The 21793-nt window shown below is 41.2% G+C and overlaps 2 long non-coding RNA genes across 2 annotated transcripts in view; one reads left to right on the top strand and one right to left on the bottom strand.

Moving 5' to 3' along the window:
• Positions 1 to 21793, top strand: part of LOC132592430 (uncharacterized) — a 268149-nt gene that overhangs the window by 129032 nt on the left and 117324 nt on the right. The gene's annotated exons all lie outside the window — the stretch shown is intronic.
• On the bottom strand, positions 13435 to 14370 carry LOC132592431 (uncharacterized). Its single transcript, XR_009557884.1, has 2 exons — positions 14270 to 14370; positions 13435 to 13532 (listed from the first exon to the last, which is right to left on the bottom strand). It is a non-coding gene; the product is annotated as an uncharacterized LOC132592431 (long non-coding RNA).

The raw sequence follows: 21793 nt of genomic DNA, 5'->3' as shown, positions 1-21793 counted from the left end.
TGACAGGTTCTAACGGCAGCGAGACAATGGGAAGAATCATTAGGAATTCAAATGCAGGTTTGTGTTTCCGCCACTCCAGGACTGATTCAAGCAAAAGTGTAATTTATGTTTGTCGAGAGCAATCAGTTGTCATTTATTTTAAATCCTTGAGATACTTATGAAAGAGAAAAACAAAATCAATGGAAATTGGGGTGATGGGAGCTTCTGTGGAAAAAGAACTGGCATATTATATTAGTGATCGTTCTTTTATAATATTGCCAAAATTCAGCCGATGTATTCTTATGCACATATCAATTGAGAACATTGCATTCCCCAAACTGTGACATAAAAGAAATATTATGCAGAATGTTGTTATAAAACACTCAGATCTGTCAGTGTAGATTATTTCCCCTCAACTCTGTCTCATTCATACATTTCTGTATGGGGCCATGGAATGGGAGCATTTTCCATTCATTAATTGTTGTTCATTCATTCATTCATCCACCCATTCATCATTCATTCAATTACAATCACATTTCTATCCTGCCTGCCCTTCAAAGTGCTTAGAGCAGCACCCATGGGGGATATCCCAATTTATTGCCACAACAATTCTGTGAGGTAAGTTGGGAAACTCTGGCCAGTTGCTATCTCCCATCCCATCAATAACTGGATAACTAGGAGGAGTTACAGTGAATATCTCACCTTTGTTGAATGAAATGCCAGATAAACTTTGTGGATGTCCAGAAACTCTGTCACAACTAAATGTGTTTATTGAAAGAAGCAGGAGTTATGTCTATGGTGGGGCATTCACAAAATTCATCTGGGATTGTGAGCATTCACATGTCAATGGCAACTTTCACCAAAGTTTAGACATTCACTGTAATTGCCTCCACTGCACCCAAAAGCAAGACTGTCACAGTATTACTATAGTAACTGGTTCATATTCTGACTAGTCATTTATGATTGGCTGTAAATATTTAGAATGAGCCACAGATGTTGGCAAGAGTTGCATGCATAAAATTTCAGATGAAAAGTATAGGCCTACCTCTATATTGCCATACATGGCGATTTAAACCTGTGTGGCATCAAAGCTACCAAGATGGTACAGAATTATACAAGTCTTTGGGAGGGTTACTCTAATATTTTCCAAAGAGACAGGATTTCCTTTTACTTCTTCAGAGATAACAATTAATCTCCACCTTCACTGCAGAAGCTGAGAGAGAAAACATATGGAAAAACACGCTACTTTGAATAAAATTACAAATGTGCAGGAAAGCATATTTCATATTTTATTATGTTGTATTATTTAAAGTATGAGAGACTAAATCCAATACTCTTTAGATGAAACAATCACTACATCTGATTTTTATGCAGATCTTGCGCACTCTTCAGATATAAGGCTGAGTTCCTGAATGTGCTGTGACTAATTTATGCCAAGTTTTCATCAAGCTAGCATTTTTCCCTTTTCAGTTGGCACACAAAGGTCTGCAATTCATACATTTAGGATTTTAATATACTCAGATTACAACCAAGAAAAGCACAGCATCAGACTAACAAACACATTCTGTCAAAAAGCCCAACTGGGATCCTACCTAGAGGATGATGGGTGGGCAGCTGATAAACAAATTCTGAATTCCTTTCAGGGTGTGAGGCAATAAATGATCAGATGTTCAGGTGGTACAGTCCTCTACACAGCTGTAAGTTTTTGGAACAGAAGTTGGAGAAGTGCTTGGTGGAAAGTTCTCCCGTCTCAAAAGCCATGGGCATGGGTAGGCCAATTAAGGCCCGGGGGCCAGATCCGGCCCAATTGCCTTCTAAATCTGGCCTGCAGACGGTCCGGGAATCAGCGTGTTTTTACATGAGTAGAATGTGTCCTTTTATTTAAAATGCATCCCTGGGTTATTTGTGGGGCCTGCCTGGTGTTTTTACATGAGTAGAATGTGTGCTTTTATTTAAAATGCATCTCTGGGTTGTTTGTGGGGCATAGAAATTTGTTCATGCCCCCCCCCAAAAAATAGTCCGGCCCCCCACAAGGTCTGAGGGACAGTGGACCAGCCCCCTGCTGAAAAAGTTTGCTGACCCCTGGCCTAGGGCAAACCAACGAATCAGGAAGATCTGCCACAGGAATGCAGTCCAAACCATTTATTCCAATGGGGTATGCCATACTTGTTAGAGCACACACAATTCCCAAAGAATAAGATGTTCCAAGAAGGGGGGTTGTTTTGAACGGTTTGAAATATTTTGAAACAGCAGCCAAGGAATATCAGTCATGAATAGGCAATCTGAAAGGGGTGGATTTTCAGTGAGTGTGATAGCCTTCCTGAGATGAAATGACGAGGAGTTCTATACCTGTGGGGCCACCACATAAAACACTCTCTCCCTTGCCCCTGCCAGCCTTACTGATCTAGGTGGTGGGCACACAATAATGGCCTCCATTGCAGATTTTAGAGTGCAGACTACTTGCAGACAATCTTTCAAACAGTTTGCTCAAGGCTTCAGAGGGTAACATCAACACTCTTCGTTTTAATTGCTCATGAGCAACCCAGTAAATATGGGTATTGGGCAGCCTATGTAAGTCCCAAGAAGTTCATAATCTCCCAATGTTTTCTTTTTGTGATTTCAATAGATTATTTTAACCTAAATCTAGCCCTAACATGCCATATATATACAGTGTGTGTGTGTGTGTGTGTGTGTGTGTGTGTGTGTGTGTATATATATATATATATATATAGTTAACACACACATTTCCCCCCAGAACACTTTCCTTTTTTGAAAACTGAATGTCATACACATATAGGGATGTGTGGCAATAGAAACTTCCATCTGAAGGTGTGAAAACTCGTTTTTTGTGCCGTAGAGAGGAAGATATATTTTAAGAATCATACTAGGGGGGGAAATATTTGACAGGGCATGCTTTTAGATCCTATGAAAATGTCTCTTCCTGTTATTTCTGTCACATGTTAGAGGTAAGCTGTACAACTGCCCTGAAATATGGCGCACACAGTGATTTTATTATAATTCCAGAAGATGAAGTGTGTGAACCCAAAAACTGCTTTAAAAAGTAACCTCTAAAGATCTGGACTAATTTTCTTCGCCTCTTGTCAGGGCTCTGTAGTGGGAGATAAGAGATGGCTTATAAGCCCGTGATTCAGTACAGAGGCTATTTGGACAAGTTTCCACTCCAAGATTCTGCTCATCAGCCCCTAATTAGCACCTCATCACTTTTAGCTTTGTGTCACCCAGCTGGCGAGAGGAGGTTGACACCTCCAGCTTGAACTGGGCTATTTTCCCATTTTTCCTGCAGCTCATCAAGGCATGTGGTGCTTTCTTAAAGTGCAGCTGGCGCTGGCACTTTTCATTGTCAATGTAAATCGTTAGGTTTGGGGAAAGGTGATAAGAATAGTTTGTTTCATGTCCCTGGTGTTTAGCCCAAGGCAATCTTAAGCAAAATAGATTCAAGACTCCTTCTGGCTTGATCCTCAACCCCCACCCTCTCTTCATATCCTTATTGTTATTCTAAATACAAAACTGGATGAAAGAATTGCTAAGAAATGCAGCCGATGCATAATGTTAAGGGTGCTTTATTGTTCACAAAATAAAACTTTAATGATGGGAAATTATTCATTATGTCTCTAATCCATAAACTTTAAAATTTATTTGATTATGGGGTTTTTTATTACCCTGTCAGGGTGAAGATATAACCTTTTTGATTTGACAGGGCCTATTATTTTTATTTCAAGTAATAATTAAATCATGCATTAAAAATTTCTTCTGACTCCAAAGTCATATTTATTAGCAAGTTATTATATGCACATTTGGAGGTGTGCGCCGCTTTATTCAGTTTTCTTTATTCTAAATGATAGAACTTGCCATTTCCTTTCTTTAAAGTTTGGGATTTATTTATTTCTTCTCCCAAGGAATGGAGAATGATGTGTGAAATAAGTACTGTAGCAGTACAGATACCGGCATACATTTAAGTGAAGAAAGTGAGGGGTATGTGACCAGACAGGAATTATAGGTGTGGAAGGGCATCAGGGGTCTACATCATTATGTTGAATGACTAGAGAAGATTCTGTAGTTCATATCTGAAGGCTAGAGAAAAGTCTGTAATTTCCAAGTTTGCTTCTTCATGGACAGGCACTCTCAGAAGTGTGGTTAAGAGAAACGGTGTTTGATCGAATGGTCCACACCTAAGCTTATACTTCCACCTTGACTCCTGCACACATTTTCTGAGACTAGAACGGCTCCACATGAAATCTGAATATTTCTTTTATCGGCTTTAATAAGGAGAAAATAACATAGCAGTGGCAAACAGAATTGTACATGAAGTTCGAAGTGGTGCGTGCCATTTTAAATAGGTATATAATTTGTACTGAAAATAAGAGCAATACCAGTGCTTTCTTCCATATGTTCCAGGTTAATGTGATGTCTCATTGCCTTAGCTCAGCAAGCACATGTTCTGGAGTATAAAGGTGCAGATCACTGAAAATTTGCCGTCAAAAATACCATTCCCATCAATGAGATTGGTGGGTAGGAAGGGATTTGCCCCATCCCTGTTGGAGGAGGAAATCTCAAGAGAGGGGGCAAGAGTGGGACTCCTCAGCGCCTAAAGAGCTGGCACTATGTCTTAAATTAAGGTAGGCACCACCTCCAACACCTCCTTTTTCTTACTTGCAGTGTTCTGCTTACCCACCCTGCAGCAGTATGAGCTTTGCTAGTTTCCTTTCAGGGGGCTGAGTAGGATTTTGTATCTCCTCCCCATTCGATCCAGATTTACCCTTTTCAAGGAAAATATGAGAAGTAAAAAAAAAAAAAAAGACCTGCTGTCAACAACCTGTTTGTGATATCTCAGTGATAGTACATACAGGCGTCCCCAAACTTTGGCCCTCCAGATGTTTTGGACTACAATTCCCATCTTCCCTGACAACTGGTCCTGTTAACTAGGGATCATGGGAGTTGTAGGCCAAAACATCTGGAGGGTCGCAGTTTGGGGATGCCTGTGCTAGTTAAACCCCTGTCTGGGAGCAGCTCTAAATACAAGCAAATAACTTAAAAAAATTGAGAAGAATTTGGAAAAATCGGAGTAAATTTTAGATGACTAGAAATGTGTGAAATAAGGAGATGAGTGGGCATTGCTTGGCTTTGAAATGGAAGGTGTTGATTCTGATGGAGTGAACACACACCCAACTGGAATCTGGTATCTCTTATCCAATCAAGCAGCAAGCTTTGTAGAAGATGTTTCAAACTCATTGGGAATGACATGCAATATCATGATAGTTGACTTGATACCAGGATTGCAGTAGTTTGTAAAGTTCAAGTCCCAGCTGGCAAAACTGCATATAGATACATGTTCATAAAACTATAATGAATACTGTCTATGGGTATTCATCTATTACTCAAATTCAGTTTCCAAGAACAGAAAGTAATATACAAAGTGTGAAAGGGTGAAAGCTTAAAGAGAAGCTAGACACCTAGATATAAGATACAAAATTCTTATACAGTTCATTACATTTTTTATTTTTTGTGTGCTGTCTGCATATTCCATAGAACCACTGGCTTTCAAGAATCTCTCCCCCCCCCCCAGCAATATAGACATCAAACCAAAAATATCTTTATGTAGCTCCAGGGAAGGAAAAATTAAACATATCATTTAGATCTAAGTTATCAAATTGAATCAAAATACGCTGGTTTATGTCTAATTTTACACTCTGAGAAATAGGATTATGGGGTTTTGTTTTGTTAAAATCTATTGCTAAAGATTTTTAACACACTGAATTTATACATATGGAATACTCTGGCATATATAAAAATACAGTTCCGCGTTTATGATGATTCTATAAATATAGATGCTTGGTGATTATCACTGGAGCTGCTCATTAAAATTTAGAACAGCATACAAAATTGTAATCGTATTTGTGGGCAAAAACTGGAGGAAAACCGCTAAAAATAGCTACCCTTTAGCTCTTTGACAAAGGACTTGTAAGGCTTTTCCCAGTATGTTTGTCACAGAGTAGGAAACACTTCACAAAGGGAAAATAAATTGTCAGGGGAAAGTGAAAAGGGAAAACTTTAATAGTTCCAAAAGCTCATGTGGTCCAAGGAAAAGAGGTCTGATATCTCCCCTAGGGACTTCATGCTGCTATTGTCTGGGAGTAAGTCAGCTACTCATTTTCAGAGATTTCTTCACATGAATGACTTAATACTGCAAGAAACCAACTTTCACTTAATGGCTATTTTAGCTGAACGGATACATTTTTTGGAATGAATAAGATGGAATGATAATTAGGGAAGCAATTCTATGCATGCTTACCTGGGAGTTAGCACTACTGAACACAGTGGGACTTACTTCAGAGCAAATGCATAGAAAATGGTGATACAATACATCTTCCTTGGGAATGGCAACATCCTATTATTATTGATCCATCAAAAACTTTTTTTGCTTTTATCATTCCAGCTTTCTGACCCCTCGCAACACATCCATGCCTCTTTCCTTTTGAAGTTCACTGACTGGTGACCTCCTGAGAAACAGGAAAAGGGAAAACTCAGCAGCTTGCTAAATGATTTTAATTGGGAGGAAGTGGTCTTTCATTATTCCCTTACCCAAAGACACTAGAGAAAAGCCCTCAAACCCCTTATTATATGCATGTTAGTCATGGCAGTTTTCACGTTAGTTGGTGTGTATCCGTGGAGCAATAATTATAGTTATTGTAAGTACTTGAAAAACCACTACCAATCGAAACTCAGCTGTGGCAAGCTCCACTAACTGGGATCAGGAATAGGCACCCAACACGTTTTTTCCCTTGCTAGATTTATTACCCCTTGGTAAAAGTGTCAATGCAGTCCTAAGCATGCTTGCTCAGAAATAAGTTCCACTAGGTTTTTATTGTAAGCCAGATTCCTCCCACATTGGCTATATGTTTTCCCACTTTCCTGTGCTTGTTTGGCCCTTCTGGTTGGTGTTCTCTTGAAAATCACAATGGACTCTGACTGAAGGCTTGTTTGCACATTGCACTGAACACAGGTCTAAGCCATCACTATGCGTGTACAAGCTATCACTATGTGAGGGTACACAGGTGGTGCTGTGGGTTAAACCACAGAGCCTAGGGCTTGCTGACCAGAAGGTCGGCAGTTTGAATCCCTGCGACGGGGTGAGCTCCCATTGCTCGGTCCCAGCTCCTGCCAACCTAGCAGTTCAAAAGCACGTCAAAGTGCAAGTAGATAAATAGGGACCGCTCCGGCGGGAAGGTAAACGGCATTTCCGTGCGCTGCTCTGGTTCGCCAGAAGCGGCTTTGTCATGCTGGCCTGGAAGCTGTATGCCGGCTCCCTCAGCCAATGATGTGAGATGAGCACGCAACCCCAGAGTCGGTCACGACTGGACCTAATGGTCAGGGTTCCCTTTACCTTTATGCGTGTACAAGTGTTTGTGATTTGTACAGATCAACTAATGTGTACAAGTATGCAGCCTGTACACTCGTTTAACATTTTGTTTGATTAACTGAACAAGTATACAGCTCAACTGTTGTGAACACAGGCGGTACACCTGTCAAATGCAACGTGTGAACATCCCTCAAGTGTTCCTTGCGTGGAATAGCAAGCTTTGTGCCCAATGACAAACACAACCATACAATTGTAGAGGTGGAAGTCCAATGCCCTGCAATGCAGGAATCATAGCTAAAGAATCCCTGGCATGTGGCCATCCAGCCTCTGTTTAAAAACCTCAGTAAAGGAGAGTCCAACACCAACCCATAGCTGCCAAGTTTTCCCTTTTCTCACGAGGAAGCCTATTCAGCATAATGGAAAATCCCTGAAAAAAAGGGATAACTTGGCAGCTATGCACCAACCTCGCCATCCTCCCAAACAGTGGTCAAAACTGTCAAAGCTGATTCCACCACAGACAAAATGTTTGGAAAGATGCAAGCAATTTGTGTGGTACACAGCCCATATGGTGTGTGGGGCAGGAACCCCAATATTGCATCTACTTGGATTTATATTTCCCCTACCCCCCATTGCAAATAAAGTCTTTGCAGTGAACAGCTAAGAGACTAACTTAATTAAGAAAGTCAATTTGCAAAAGTGTCACCTGTTGCTGAGGCTACAAATAAGCAACTTCTGCTTACTTACCCAATTATGGGTCATGAAATATTGGCAGACAGTCATTTTCAAGTGCATAAAGAAATAAAGCCGTGCAAATAAAAAAGGGAGCAGAGGAAACTGACAATCATGAAAATGTATATGATCCAGATAAACAGATACATCTTTTTTTTTAGGGCAATTCAGCATTGTAATGATAACACTGTACCACAAGCAATATAAGTTCAGATATAAAAGTAAGGAACGACATATTGTCAGGAGCAGTAAAAAAGATTTAGCTGCATGTAAATTTAGATAGATCAGCAAGAGACGAGGCATGCTATTGCTTTATTACACACACCTACCTGTTCGGGAAGCCATATGGAGTGGAATATAAAAGAGTGAGAGATATTAATCATGTGGGTTTCCTTTTTAAAATAATATATCTATACCACTGTTTGATACCTTAAATGGAATGCAATTGAGAATCATCAAGCTACAAGAGTTTTGGGGTCAGTTTGTTTTTTAAAGGTTATATTTCTAAGATACCTTTATATATATTACCTTTCCAAATTAATCTTTACTTGTATGAATGATGCAAATGGGGAAGGGCCATAGCTCAGCGGCAGAACATCTGCTTTGAATGCAGAATGTCCCAGGTTACCTCCAGGTAGGAGTGGAAAGGACTGCCGTCTGAAATGCTGTGAAGCTGCTGCAGCTTTGAGCCGCATGGTCTGACTTGGCGCAAGGCAGCTTTCTAGGGTACAAAAGTGGGACTATCACAATGGTAAAGCATTTGCTCAATCCCTGGCATCTCCACTTAGAAGAATGTTCCTTGGAAGCAAAGTGTGCTCTCACACTGCACATTGGCCCTTCCCCATTATGGACATCATAGAATCATAGTGTGTGTGTGTATTGTATAACTCCAGATATTGTTGATCCTTACTCCCATTAGTGCTAACCAGCATGGTGAATCATCAGGGATGATGGTAGTTGTAGTCCAGGGGTCAGCAAACTTTTTCTGCAGGGGGCTGGTCCACTGTCCCACAGACCTTGTGGGGGGGCGGTGGACTGTATTTTGAAAAAAATAAATAAATGAACGAATTCCTATGCCCCACAAATAACTCAGAGATGCATTTTAAATAAAAGGACACATTCCACTCATGTAAAAACATGCTGATTCCTGGACTGTCCGCGGGCCGGATTTAGAAGGCGATTGGGCCGCATCCAGCCCCCGAGCCTTAGTTTGGGGACCCCTGTTGTAGTCCAACAATATCTGGAGAGGTGTAGCTTAGCCACTCCTGATTTGGTTTGAATTCTTTATGTCAGAGTATGGTTGAGTGGAAGAGTGTGTTCAGTTAAGAAATCTTAAATTCAAGCCTCTGCTCAGGCATGGTAGCTTTAGCAAACACTATATTTCAGCTTCAGTTTTTCTATCTGTTGCATGGGAGCAAAAGTGCCCATTGTTCTAAAATATCACTGGGTTGTTGTGAAGAAAAGCAGAAATAAAGATTGTGAAGCCCTTGGCTTCTTTCTCTCTTTTTTCAAGTGTCATGTAAGTAATCAATAATAAGGAATTTCATTTGCAGAACACATTGTGGCCTGTTCCTCTCTCTGCTGGTTATGTTTTGCTATTATGCATTTTTTTAAAAAAGAAAAGAAAAGAAGAACTGCTCATTAAAGCTAAAAGGAATTGCTGTTAGAAAGTCAATGGTGTTGTAAGCTCCTGTATGCACAAGTAGCTGTGGAGTTAGACTCAAAGAAATGTGTTGTTTAGCGAGGCTTCTGAAAATAAATTCCCCAGTATTCAGAATTTATCTCTTGTTTGTGTTGCAAGATTTTTGGCATAATGATAAATGGCGTCCATATATCTTTACGTGATCACCTTACAAGCAAGAAGCAAACAGAGATCGGCATAACCATGCCAGCAATCCGTGTCACTTGGGGTGCAGGTTTGAAAATGAACGTTAACAGAGACCTTGTAGACATCTGAACTCTATAAATCCACAGGTGTTTAAGTAGCCCTGAGGGCTGGGTCACATAGCAGGCTTGTTTCAGTCAGACTTTACAAGGATTTAGTACTGTGTAAACGACACTTTCAAGTTTTTCTCTTTACTGCTGAGTAAAACCAGTAGCGGCCTGAGCCACATTTGAGTTTTGCACCTTAAAAGGTAAGTTGGCTATTTGTTCTGCTTAAGCAATAGTTGGAGTGAAGGCATTTTAACACTAATTTACACTATTTTTACAGTTACCTGTTACAACATTTGTCTCTCACAGGAGGACACAACTTAGCTGATTCAACAGACAGTGGATCACATCTTCTCTCTGTCATGAAGCTCAGTGACTGGTATTTGGGCAAGTTAGCCTGACCTACCTCACAAGGTTGTTGTAGGAAATAAAAAAAGGGCTACCCCATCTACAATCACCCCAATCTCATTACAGAAAGATAGAGATACAAATGTAAGATTTACACAGGAAGAGTAGTTTTGGAATAGAAACAACATATTGAAGTCGACAAGACTATCTGAAAAAATATGTTTGCTAAAAACAAACTTAGAACGATTATTAAAATAGCCTCTTGTGAACTTACATCTTCAAATCATAAAAACTAATTTCAAAGTTGTTTCTAACATGACTGTTTATATATAGCAAGACCTTTCCCCCCCCCTCCCATGTGAGTGGGTATTTGCAGTGAGATTCAGCTGCCTGTCTATCAGCAAGACAGGGCTTTGAGAAATTGCTCACTGCTAGGCTGCTCCCCAGTAGAAGGTTGTAAAACAGCTTGAACCATGACACCAGATTCTGAGAAGCAAAATAAGGAAGAAAATTGAGAGTCAGAGAAATTACCCTTGCTTAAAGTAATTAGGATCTGCCGAGGAAACCGAAATCCTTAGGAAAATGCCAGAATTTGATCTCGGTGCTCACAGAACAAGTGGGGTAGGTGGATGCAGGAAGTTGTGTGGGAGGACAATTTAGGCAAATCTTTTCTTTATTTTACAACATAAAACTAGCTGAAGTTACATATTGGTTATTAGTGTAAGTCTATTTTCCATAATTTACAAATATTTCAGAGGAGTTTTTGTTTTCACACCACTTCATCTGACAATACAAACAGCTCAGTTTTTCTAAAACTTTTGACAGCACTACTAAAACTCTTTATCATGTATTTGTTTGGTTACATGCTTGGTTTTGCATTTTCCTGGAGAAAAATAGAAACATGTTGTGAAATTCAGGAGTCACACATTTAAAGGCACATGCAAAGAATGCCATAGATCATTTATTGAGTAGTTTTGTGCAGTGGGTAGGAAGGAGAGAGATGTAGTATTTCTGTCCAGACATCACCAGGGACATAATGGAGCACTGAATTTCACACAAAAGTTGAGGCCCTGACAAGAAGCAGTAAAATGAGATGCAACTCATAGCAATTGTTTTTTGGGGGGTGTTCCTGAGGCTGAGTAAGGTAGGGAGAAGCGTACTGACACACTTTTTACAGGAGTACATTTGAGAAGCTAAACACATATGTCTTCACACAGAGATTGCTCCCTGTCCATCAAAATGCTTGGCTATTTCTACGAATACCTCTCTTCCATATTTCACTGGCTACCTGCCTATCTTTAATTTGGAGTTCTTAAGACTTTCATCTCATGAAATATTTAGGCCTCATTTTGCCCATCTATTTTTAGGTGTTTCTCAAAAGGCTTTGTGTGTACACTGCATTAAAACAATGTAAAACAATCCGTATAACTGGGCAATTCTTCAAGCAGTCTGCAAACTCCCGAATCTGCCCCCAACAACAATGACTTTCTTCAACTCTTTAGGAAACTCCAACACTTGTCTTGATAGCTTCATGTGTGGCTGAGCTTTACAAACTGGCTCAAAGCATGAGTTTCAGATTCATTGATACTCTGGTTGAAAAAATGCAGGAAATGTCATGTGTTTCAAGCCTGATTTGGTCCAGTCCATAATACACTGGCAATACACTAGGCTACTTTCTCCTTATTCATAGCAGGGTTGAACCCTGTGCTAGTAGGCTAGTCTTTGCGTTAGTATCTTGTACCCACTCCTTGCCTTACCCATTCTTTTTATGGGAGCCCTTAATTTATTATTATTATTATTATTACTATTATTAATAATTAAGTGCCAAGTAAACATTTAAACAGAAAAAATGCAAGAAGCTTGGAAACAAGCCAGTTGCTTCTCAGAAGCATGGTGGGAACTGGGGAAGAGGGCAATATGGTGTTAAAAGAGAAAAGATGGATGAGCGATAACTCACCTGATGACAGATAAATTTCAGCCCCATCCAGCTTGAAAGTATAACTGTTGCAGCCTAACCAGAACAGACTTTATAACCAAAGTCTTAAACTGCATTCCCATCTTATCATTCAAACTGAGTCCTGTTACTGCAGCTCAGATCCGTGGCTAACAAAACTTAAAACTAAGGCCTTGTTTTCAATCCATTGCTAACAAAAAAAATTAAAGATAAGAGCCTTTGGAATTTATAGCCCGGAGCATATAGCCGAAATAAAGTCCTTTGTAGTTATCCATGGAAGGAGTTGTGTAACCAAGGCTTTCTTTGTGGGGACAACGTCTGAGATACTGAAAGTTGCTCTGAGACCATTTGGCTCTGTTGCGCATTGTCTCAGCCCATTATGGTTTAGGCTTCAGCTTGGTTATTAAGCTGATAATAGGCGTGCATTATGAAAGGAAAAGGAATCCAATCAATAAAAGCTGCTGGAGAAAGACTGGTGCGGAGGGGAGGGGAGAAGGGACAAACAGTTGGCTGTGCTTTTGCATTCAGCAGGCTGACCAGTCAAGACAACAGATCATTTGCTCCAAGTCGTCTCTGCCAGCTAGGCAGCTCTTTCTTACATGTTACTGAATCAGTTTCATAAGCAGGATAGCCAATCTTCTTTATTTAAAAGCAAAAAGAATAGGACAGAAATATTTGCCTAGTACTCTCTGTTCAGAATTCTTCAGGTCCCTTGCAAGACCACTTTCTGAATTCGCCCCTGCAAACAAAGACCTTCAAATACAGTTTTTGTTTTGTTTTGTTTTTCGTTTGTCTAGGAAATGGTCTTCCAAGATGTTTAGAGGAGAAAAAAAGAAAAGGTCCACATTATCCTAAGTTAATGATATTTGTTAATGCTTTGATGTTCTATAATGGTGAAAAATATAATGGCACGGCCTACTCAGAGTAAGTCAGTGGGATTGAACTCCAAGCAAACATGCCTTGGTGGGATTGGGCTGCTTGTCATGCGAAGGCTTTGCACGACAGCTGCTGGTTTTTGTTAGGCTTCTCTTCCTCGGTTGTCAGAATCCCCGTTCTGCTGCCTCTGTTTTGTAAAACTGGCTTCAATCAATCAGCAGTGTTGTTTTGAACCTGCTTCGTAGATGTAAAGAGAGCAGAAGACAGACATCCCATTTAAACAGCACATTCTGTCCATAACTGTTCGACGTTACAAGTTGGATGAGCTGGATCTCACTGTGAGAGGCAGGTTTTTAAACGGAGAGGAAAAATTTAATTGGATTTGGAATAGAGACAGGTAACAGCTATTACAATCAAAACAACTTCCTTAACCTCCTCTTTCTCTTCTTCCCTCCCCCCACTCTCTTTATATTTCTTAAGTGAGAAACTGTTATTTTTTCTCCGTATTTAGGGCATAATATTTCCTTACATACTCTTCTCCCACCCCTTTCCTTCTCTCCAAGTATTTTAGATCAACAATCTCTATTTTAAAAATTATTGCTGCTTTTATAAATGCATTCTTCCAGTTTTTAGGCTCCAGATAATAACCATTCTCACAAAGGCATCTAAAATAATGAAGCTGTTAAGGAACATTTAAATTTATTTCCTCCTCTCCCTGCTCCCGCCGCCTCTTTTTGGTTCATTTTAATAAAAATAATCTGGCCCTCTAAGCCATGGGAGGACAAGTTTCCTCTCCAGATTCATCAGAGGGCCACAGTGGTGACACTGACAGATAACTATTAACTCCTTTTTAAGCTCTAAAATGCCTCGGAATGCCAGAGTAAAGAACCTCAAACTGCGGATCTTATTCAAATGAATTAGGGTAGACCAGATGGCTGAAGCAAGGCACACAAGGAAGAAGTAAATCTCCTGTTCTCCCTTTCTGATTGCTTTGCCCACAGAGGAATAATGATTCAAAGAAAATCACTAATCATGGCGGATGTCATTAGCATATTCCCAATAAGGAAGCTTACATTTTAAAAAAGGAGAAGGAAAAAAATCCCAGGGACAATAAATGGTCGCTGGAAGATCAGTGCGCAAGCAGCACACTTCTTCCATCTGCTTTCCAAGCCAGCGGCCTCGGAATGCTTTCCGAAACGGAAATTTTTCAAATCTGAATCAGAAATCCTGAGCAGGAGGGGGTTAAGGGGTGTTTTGTTAATGAACTAAAGCAAATAAATCTGTCAAGGTTTCCAGTTGTGACACAACAGCGTGCAGTAGCAAAGGTTCCTTGTTGGAGAGGAAATCCTAGCAGCGCTTCCAATAAAACACTGGGACCTTTGGTATTGAATATCTTGTTTGCTTTTAAATAGAGGATTATGTGAGCTGCTGCGGACCCCATGTTTTTTCTGATTGCATTATTGTGAATCCATGTGGTAAGGTGCTTTCATTCTAACTGAGTCTAACTAAACCACTGAATCAACAATACGCCAGTGACAAAGTAAAAACATTCTGCACACACCCAGACGCACAGACAAAGTCAGAGAAGGAGGAATGCTTGTTGAAGTCTGTGAAGTGCCATAAAAATCTGATGCCAAGAAGCTCTGAGACTGGGCGCCAGTTCACACATGCGTGTACATCCTTTAATTTCTTCTCACTCAGTGCTGAACGTGTGAACTGATTCCACTGTGACAAGCTTCTTCTTTTTTTAAGGGCATTTCCATCAGCTTCTATCTATGGTGTTTGATGTGTGATGGCTTGTTCATACAAGCATAACCATTAGGTACTACATCCAGCTCTCCTAGGAATTCAGGGCTCAATTTTGTGACTTATATGGAAAAGATTAATCAGTGGAGATCCTGTTCATCATGCCTGCTTGAAGTCACTGTCCAGCTATTGAGTGTGTCCAGCCATTCCCCTGGCTATCTTTCTTACTTAGCAATCAGCCCCAATAGCCCACATTTTCGGGCAAAGGAAGTCCAAATTTGTGCTGTACAGAAGCATAAGTGAACTTTTCTCAGAAGCATTGGCTGCAGCTGGCTCTGAGAGGGGAGATTGTCCATCATCTAGGCTAGTATCTCTTCCCCAGCCAGAGCACAAGACTGTCGCTTTTTGATGGGCTTTATTTCTCCTGGTCAGTTCTCAAGAAATGGCCTCTTATTGCTTATCTCTGACATGCTGGCTAATGTCTGAGGTTCCAGTGCCTTTGTCCATATTGATGAATCTTTTCATCTGCTATACATCCTGCTATACTTGGAAATAATCTCCCATCCTTTCTTCATTAGTAAGAGATGTGCATACCATTTTTAGGATGGAATAATTTGCTAGCACAGCTTAGGGAGCCTCGTCCTATTGAATTTGGCACTCCTTTTCTGTCACTTTAATTTCTAGAGCATAGCCAAGGCCTCCGAGGAAATTTCCAGTCCTGTGCTCTACAGATTAGCCCCAGCAACTCATTGACACTTCTGGGTGATGCATGTCTAATTCCTTGTGCCTCATGCTGAATATCTATCCCCTATAGGTTCCCAGTACAACAACAGGGCAGCAGTCACTCAAATATGTAGCACCACCTAGCCAGATGATAAATCTTCTTGGCGAAGCAGCCATGAGACACAATATTGACAGGTTTTGTTGTTAAATAGAGAGGGACTAGGTAAGGATGACAACATCCCTGCAGATGTCATTATTGATTGGACCAGCAGGAGGCAGGTGGTTAAAAGGCACAATAGGAACTGTCACAATAGTTTTAATTTTATTATTGAAGACCCAACTTTCAGCAGCCATGGACAGATTGCCTTTATTTTCCATCCATCTTCAACATTTCCTACACACACACACACACACACTCCTTCAACCAAGTGCTGGAGCCAGAAAGGGGGCCTTTTATGTATACTAAAGATGGCAGAAGCCATTAATAAAATGCCTGTCAACTCCATCGTTCCCCATTCTCTTTAGCCACAACAGGAGAAACCATTAATTACAGTTTCTGTCACACAGAAAAGAGATGAGGATTGTTCCGGTCTCCTAAGCCCTTCAACAGCATGAATTCACCTAGTGGCCACCTATTCTGCCCAGTTTTGAAAGGGGAAGCCTTCTTATCCATCTCTTTCTCTTTCTCTCTCTCTCGCTCTTTTTTAAAAAAGAGAGAAGCCCTTTTGAACACATAGTATATGTCTTCCAGGGCAACAAATGGGGAGATTTGAGGCTGAGGAAAGGAAGATTATAAATATGGATAGCATGCAAATATCCCATCTATCTTGGTCAGAATGTAGCAGTTCAAAGGTAATGTTGAAGATAAATAAGAAAGCAGTGGAATTCCCATTCAAAATGTGAATGTGGTGAATCTTGATTTAATTGCGGAGGCCTGAGAAAAAGAGAAATTATTATTATTTAAATGTCTTGAGTTAGGACTGATGTTAGCTACCTTTATCTGAGGGAACCACACACAGCACCAGTAACAAGCCTAGGTCATTTGATCTATCTCAGAATGATATGTAAGCTTTCAGAAATGTTATTTCAAGGTTTTATCCCGTAGATTAATTTATGTGGGGGATTTTTAAAATGTATTTAGATTTTGCATGCCTGAGGCTTTAATTCAAGCCAAGCATTACTTCAACAAGGACACAGGCCTGCCTATATGATCTCAGAGGAACCCGTGGTTGCAATGATTCTCCTTTGGAAATGGCGGAATTGTAGCCATGTTGGAGCAAGATGGAGGGGGGAGGGGGGCAGTGCTGGCGCCCACAATGCTGTACCTCCAGCATGGTTGCAGTTTGGTAAACTGTGGCCTGTCATTATGTACATACGGTACACAACAAGTCTACATATGTTGGCAATCAGAAATAGCAGCACAAAATTGTGTAAAATGTCTGTTAGCAGCACTGGTAGCTCTTAAGGAGGGTGGGGTGGAGGCCATGGCCATAGATACTGAGGTCCAGCTCCAAGGGCCTTCTGGTGGCTCCCTTGCTGCAAGATACGAAGTTAGAGAACCAGGCAGAGGACCTTCTCAGTAGTGACACCCTCTCTGTGGAACACCCTTCCATCAGATGTCAAGCAGATAAATAAATATACAATGTTTAGAAGACATCGGAAGGCAGCCCTGTATAGGGAAGGTTTTAATGTTTGATGTTTTATAGTGTTCTTATATCTGTTGGAAGCCGTCCAGAGTGGTTGGGGAATATATGGAAGGAGAGTTGCTTAGGAGAGGAATTACAGAAATTCAAGGTTACTCAATGAAAGTACTGTCATTTCCTTTCCAAACGCTATCTTCAAAAGGTTCAGATATTCATACAATCATCACATTGCAGAATTGTGGAGCTGGGAGGGATTCCAAGGGTCATCTAGTCCAACCCCCTGCAATGCAGGAACTATAATTATACTGCCTTTTGAAATTTTGGGATGATGTAAGCATCAGTCACTTGACATTTCCCAGGCACTATCTGACTTGAACGGGAGGCCAGTTATTCCCTGCGGCACCTGGACACCTTATAGAGGGGAGGAGTCGTTCACAGGTGGCCACTGATGCCACAACCTGTGATCTCACTGGCTCAGAATCAGGTTGTCTGGTGGCAACAGTGTGATGATCATGATGCAGCGTCACCAGCTGAGGAACCTCAGCAGGTCCTCTCTTAGACTGCCAGCCTTCATCCTAGCTGCCGTCTGTTTCCCCCCACCCCCTGTGCTCGCTGTCCCCAGGTCTGTGCACTTGACAAGGTTTTCCATTCCATCATCAAAGGGGAAAAAAGGTACCCTCACAATTCATACAATTCTATATTCTGCAACCAATAAATGCAGGAAGCCAGGACCAGTGGTAACTGCTGAAGAAATCCTACAGCCTGAACTTATTTGGCTATATATAAACAGTCGCGCTTGCAATGGCACCTGCTTGAGCCTCTCAGAAGAAGCCACTGAGCTCCTGGACAAGTAGCATGGCATTTGTGATTACCGGGGCCTCCAAATGGTTCAGTGTGCCGTGATGCGCTCTTTCTTTATTTCTGATACTGTGACTGCATAGATTGCAGCACCGGAGAATTCAATGCCCGCATGGAAAACCAGCTCACTGGTTGCACAATTTAAGCCCCAGAGGAGCAGTGCCTGAGTTTCAGCTTGCTCACTGATTCCAGAATAGCCAGCTCCTAACAAACACAGAAATGCACCCGAGGATATTCTGCAACATCGTTATGAGAGGGGTGTCTTGACCCTCTGGCAACAGCATGCCAAAAAGGGAATGCCGGCAGAGTTCAACGCACTGCGTTGGATGTCAAACAACTATTTCCACATACTGGAGTGCACTAGCTACCTCTGCCAGAGGTGCTTGTACTAACAGGCCCTTTGTTTATCTCCAGCAGAAACTAAAACTTGCTTTCTGAAGTTGGGGGGATTCCCCTTCTTTCTCAGCTTAGCTAACCTGCATTGCTAAGGAATTCAGTCATTCAAAACCTGACACACAGACCGAGAGGGCAACATACCTGTTTGTGTGGAAACACAAGTCACAGAACTCTAAATGGAAGGGTCAAGACTGGTTCCAGGTTTAAGAAGACCCTAGGCCAGGGATAGGCAACCTAAGGCCCGTGGGCCGGATGTGGCCCAATCGCCTTCTCAATCTGGCCCGCGGATGATCCGGGAATCAGCGTGTATTTACATGAGTAGAATGTGTGCTTTTATTTAAAATGCCTCTCTGGGTTATTTGTGGGGCATAGGAATTCATTCATTATTTTTTTACAAAATATAGTCCGGCCCACCACATGGTCTGAGGGACGGTGGACCGGCCCACTGCTGAAAAAGGTTGCTGACCCCTGCCCTAGGCAAACTATCCTCTAGTGCAGGTATCCCCAAAACTTGGCTCTCCAAGCTGTTTTTGGACTCCAGTTCCTATCATCCCTGACCACTGGTCCTGCTAGTTAGGGATGATGGGAACTGTAGTCCAAAAACAACTGGAGACTCAAGTTTGGGAGAGCAGGCTCTAGTGGGTCTCTGGCAGTGGACTCTCATAGGCTTGCCGTCCTGCTGAACTCAGTGGGACTTCCTTTTATATAGACATGTATAGGAGTGTACTGGGAATCAACAATGCAGCCACTGGCATTTCTAACTTAGGGAAGGACAGGATGCAGGGCTCTTGTGTTCTTCACCCGAAGGACACAAGTGCCCTGCTGCACCAGACCAAAGGGTCTGCATTTTGTTCTCACAGTGCCCAGGCACTTGCCTTTGAGAAGTCTACATGCAGGGCATGATTGCAACAGCACTCTCCCCCCTTCTGATTCCCAGCAACAGGTACAAGAATACCTTCTTTGCTACTGAAGGCATTTTGTAGCCATCATTACTAGTTGCTGGGAGCAAATTCCATAGTCTAGAATTCCATACAAGCCATTTCTTTTGTATGCCCTGAATCTTCCAACATTTGGCTTCATTGGGATAGCCCTCAGTGGATAGAAAGTGGTCTATCTCCTTTCTTTAGGTGAACAACCACAATTCCACTCTGCATGTGGATTTAAGAACTTTGTTCCTAGTCTTTTGTAATTTTTGTGGTCCTCTATTCAGGGTTAAAGATGGGGTTAACATGGCAGATGAAGGTGATGGATAGTTGACAAAGGACTGTGTGTGAGATGCAGGGAAGAGAAGATCTCCCAGGGTGGGGAGGATTGGAGACAAATCTCCCAGGTGCAAGCTGGGAGGGTTCACCTTTCTCTGTGTGGAACAAGTTAAGATTTATCTGCAAAAGAGGGCTTTGTGTTTTTTTTATCTTTCCTTTTTATGTTTATGGTTTTTTTGTTTACCGCAGATTAGTTGGTCTTTTACTGTAATGTATTATGAAAAGTCTTAATAAAACTTAATGAAAAAGATTTTTGTTCCTAGAAAGATGGCTAATAACTAAATCCCACATAATATAGACTGTAGACAAAATGAACATGGGCACAGTCCATGGGGAAGTTCACCTGTACAGAGCCCATTGAAATGAATGGGTATTGCACAAAGAATGTAGCAGTGTGGGTTTTTTCTTTTTCTTTTGCAAGGGCCCCATTCATTTACATGGACTTATGTGCAGAAACCCTTTGGCCTTAAAGCTGTAGTGAGCAGGATATTTCTTAATACTGGCTGAAAATAGAATAAAACCACAACCTTTGAATCCGGCAAGTGTTTGGAATCACTGAATCTTTCATCAATGTTTAATCAGACTAGGATTCTTTTTGTACCTATTTTGTTCAGTATCAAAGTCTTTGCTGAAATTTGCCTCCCCCAAATTGGACTGGCAGTTTGAGTAAGCAGACAAAAGAGGCCGGTCCTTTGAATGCAATTGCTGTGTCAGTCCAGCTAACTGTACTCATGCAACAAGAGTTAACATTGTGACATTAATAATTTCGTCAGATTACAAATATTTGCTTCACAAACAAGCCAGCTATTCTTCATAAATTGTCTGTGACCGGTGTAGCTCCCTCTGGAAGAAAGCCACAAATTCCAGTTTTCAAAGGGAAAACAACCCCATCAAAAATTTGATTTGGCTATGATTGTTCCGGCTTAGAGATTGGGGTTTTTTGAATGAAGGTGCCGGGGGGGGGGGGCGAGGAAAAAATATATAAGATCTCTAAATATTTGCATTGAGCCAGACTCTATAAATCCCACATTTCCTGTCAATAAGCAACAAAATAATGGCTAGGGCCCTACAATAAAAAATGGCCAGGGCAGGAAGTGTAATAATTTTGTCTTGCTGTTCTGTTCAAGAATAGCTGCAGGCAGGTACACGAAGAAGTTAGGTTTCCCTTGACTTAAGAAACCACCAGATGCACACTTGCAATGGTTTCTTTGATTTATGGCTGTATATCCAATGCATTGGATAATAAGGACAGTTTGTTACCCTCTAATTTTGGAAGGCTATAACACATGAAGCTTGCCCTACATATTTCATTCTATAAAGGAAACAATAAGAAGGAACATGACATATATTAGAGAGGTACATTACAGCATTATACTCTGCGGCCTAATAAAGCATTGCTGGCTGCCACACTCCTAGCTACTGAGGTGCGGTTTTGTGCTACCACTTAATCACGGGAGTCTTCGAGACAATTCCTCTGTGAGTGTGTATGTGCCCCATAGGATTCTTATAAATGCTGTGATTCACATATATACCGTAAGTGCAGACATTTCATTGTGTGTTATGTCATTATGCTTCTACATATTCAGAGTAACATGGGGGGTCCGAGGATAGGTTAAACCAGTCATCCCCAAACTGCGGCCCTCCAGATGTTTTGGCCTACAGCTCCCATGATCCCTAGCTAACAGGACCAGTGGTCAGGTATGATGGGAATTGTAGTCCAAAACATCTGGAGGGCCAAAGTTTGGGGATGCCTGGGTTAAACTCTTCCTCCAGTTTCTCACCGTTGCAATCTTGAGTTCACTCCTCCATGTTTCTACATCTGTTTGTGATTTTTTTTAAAATGCCCTTCTGAAAATCAATCAGCATTTTTGTGCAAATTTACCCTTACATGCACATTTTTGTGTGCATTTTTGTCCAATATAATAATGTTTGCAAAGCAGTGCCCTCAAATGCAATGCATTTTTGGGGG

This window comes from Zootoca vivipara, chromosome 7 (genome assembly GCF_963506605.1).
Source record: "Zootoca vivipara chromosome 7, rZooViv1.1, whole genome shotgun sequence".
Lineage (NCBI taxonomy): Eukaryota > Metazoa > Chordata > Lepidosauria > Squamata > Lacertidae > Zootoca > Zootoca vivipara.
This window is presented reverse-complemented; position numbering and strand designations above follow the sequence as displayed.